Below are 3,075 nucleotides of genomic sequence, written 5' to 3'. Positions count from 1 at the left end.
AAGCAGTTAGTAAATCAGCATACTATCATCTCAAAAACATTGCAAGAATTAGATGCTTTGTTTCCAGTGAAGACTTAGAGAAACTTGTTCATGCTTTTATCAGCAGCAGGGTGGATTACTGTAATGGCCTCCTCACTGGCCTTCCCAAAAAGACAGTCAGACAGTTGCAGCTCATACAGAACGCTGCGGCCAGAATTCTGACCAGAACCAGGAAATCAGAGCACATCACACCTGTCCTCAGGTCTTTACACTGGCTCCCAGTTACATTCAGAATAGATTTTAAAGTATTATTACTGGTCTATAAATCACTAAATGGCCTAGGACCTCAATACATTACAGATATGCTCACTGAATACAAACCTAACAGATCACTCAGATCTTTAGGATCAAATAGATTAGAAATCCCAAGAGTTCAGTCAAAGCAGGGTGAATCGACTTTCAGCTACTACGCCCCTCGCTGCTGGAATCAGCTTCCAGAAATGATCAGATGTGCTCCAACATTAGGCACGTTCAAATCAAGACTGAAAACACATCTGTTTAGCTGTGCCTTTACTGAATGAGCACTGTGCTATGTCCGACAGATCGAACTACTATGTTTTTCTCTTCTTTTTAATTCTTTTATAACACATTTTATCAGCTTTTATTTTATTTTCATTTTTACCATTTTTATTATTTGTTTTTATTTCTCTTATACTTGTTTCTTTTATTCCTGTTTATGTAAAGCACTTTGAATTGCCACTGTGTATGAAATGTGCTATATAAATAAACTTGCCTTGCGTTCTGAAGAATGTTATGGTACAGGTTAATCCAGCCTGCTGCATGTTTAGGAGCTCAACGAAAGTTGCAACATGTTAATGAAACAGAAGCGCAGCTTTCCTTTTCAACAGAACATTAAGCCTACTAAAAGGCTGACAAAAATTGCCAGAGCTGACTGTATTTCAAGTCATCTCAGCGGGGTATTGGGTAAAGTTTTCAACCAGCAATGATCACGCCTCGGATAGACCTCATAGGCTACGATATTGCCTCTGCGAAAGAATAGCTGTAACAGCTATGAACTCTTCTGTGTACCAATCTGGACATGCAACGACAAGGTGGCATCAAACTTTAAACTGCCAGCAATCAGCCCTCTGCAACCAATGAGTGCATGCTGTGTCAGCAGAACAGGGTATTGATTTGTCCAAAAATAATTACTTATACATTGTTTCATTTTTACTTAAAGAAAAGTATACACTACTTATGTGAATCTGGGAGAAGAGAATTGTGGGTAATCTGGTAAAGGGGGCGGAGTCACAACGCTGAACGGCAGAGAAAAGGGATGAGATTGGGATGTATTTATTGGCTGTACAGGGATTGGGGTAAGGTAATGAAGAATGCAAGGGCACTGAAACCATATTTTGACAGAAATCCAAGGTCAGCTATGCTGCCGTTTTTAGACTCGTTGTGTCTAGTTTCTCTCCAACAAAACCAGAAGAAACATGTTGCAGTTAATGTTGAACAATAAAGCCTGGTTTATACTTCTGTGTCAAGTGATCAGCGTGATCCACGGCGCAAGCCTTGCGCGTAGCCGTGCACTTATACTTCTGCACACTGTTTCTGTTGCTCTGCAATACACTTCCGAAACGCTAGCTGGCAGTAGGTGTTTATGTTTCTCTGTGTTGAGTTTCTTCGCTGGTGTTTTGTTTTTTTCTGAACGCTTCCTTAATGTGCAAGTGGCTCAAATTCGCTCATTTTGAGGCAGGAACCAGTGGACGTGCAACAACTTTAATTAAAAGGTAAACACAAAACAACAGTCTCCATGCGGAGCTCCTTCATGGGACTCCACACTTTTAAACACCCAATGCTTCACGCTCGTGCGGCTCTCACCTCCGCCCACACTCGTCTGCGCTACCAAGTCGACCAATCTCAGAGCTACGCGTACGCGTTACATTTTTTGAGAGGTGCGCATCAATGTCGCCAACGGCCACAGCGAGGTGCTATGCAACCACGTGTAGGCTGTGCCGTAGCATACGCGTGAGCTTGACGCCGAGGTATAAATCAGCCTTAACTCTGGGGCACTGATCAGAGCTACTGATAAAGCTCCTTATGACAACCTTTATCTTCATCTTTTCTGTAAGAACATCTATTCGAGTCCCAAAAGTTAATCCTTTCTCTAGCACAACGCTGTGCTTACACGTGACGAGGTGGCCGAGTGCTTAGGTTAGTTTGTTGTACTCTGCAAGTTCTGGTTTAAATCCCATCCTCATAGTTTCACTGTTTTGAGAAAGGCAACTGCTTCTGTCTAAGGTTTCTTACTTGCACCTCTCAGCGTCTTAAAGGATGTTTATGGCAAAATTATATGTAATACTTAGCGAAAATAGCTGCAAAAACATACGTAAATGCCATAGTCCAGCCTCCATTAGTAGAGCACCTATATGCGTGGCAAGGTGGCTGAGTGGTTAAGGCAATGGACTGCTAATCCGTTGTGCTTTGCATGTGTGAGTCGAATTTCAGCCTGGTCATTCGTTTAAGAGAGCCCGGTGTTTACGTGGAAGGTAACTTACTTGCACCCTCTTCGTGCTTCGAAGCATGTTATGGCAAAATTGAGTGTCATCTTACCGAAAATAGGTTCAAAAACATATACGTACACATATGTGCCCTCTAGAGTGCCCTCTAAACTCTGGTTGCCTTTCGCAGAAACCTACGCTCTCTCTCACCCAATAGACTATCCACCATTGTTTCAAACTCTCTTCCTCCATCTTGCAAACTCTCTGCACTTGATATGAACAGCGCCACTGATACACTCTACTCCACGCTAGCATCATGTCTAGACAGACTATGTCCTCTTACATCCAGGCCAGCCCGTGCCAGTCCTCCTGCAACTGGCTCTCTGATGTTCTCCGTGAGCATCGCTCAAAACTTCGGGCTGCTGAGAGAAGTTGGCGAAAAACTAAAAATCCTGAACAGCTCATAACATACCAAACTCTTCTGTCTTCTTTCTCGGCTGAGGTTACTTCTGCAAAGCAGACAAATTTCCGTCAGAAAGTCAACAGTGCCACCAATCCTCGCTTACTTTTTAAAACATTTTCCTCCCTCCTC

General features: G+C 42.9%; 1 non-coding gene across 1 annotated transcript; it reads right to left on the bottom strand.

Moving 5' to 3' along the window:
* Nucleotides 1-896: 896 nt before the first annotated feature.
* LOC130224125 (U4 spliceosomal RNA) lies at nt 897-1,037 on the bottom strand. Its single transcript, XR_008837201.1, has one exon. It is a non-coding gene; the product is annotated as a U4 spliceosomal RNA (small nuclear RNA).
* Between the last annotated feature and the right edge of the window lie 2,038 nt (nt 1,038-3,075).

Source organism: Danio aesculapii, chromosome 4, assembly GCF_903798145.1.
Source record: "Danio aesculapii chromosome 4, fDanAes4.1, whole genome shotgun sequence".
Classification (NCBI taxonomy): domain Eukaryota; kingdom Metazoa; phylum Chordata; class Actinopteri; order Cypriniformes; family Danionidae; genus Danio; species Danio aesculapii.
This window is presented reverse-complemented; position numbering and strand designations above follow the sequence as displayed.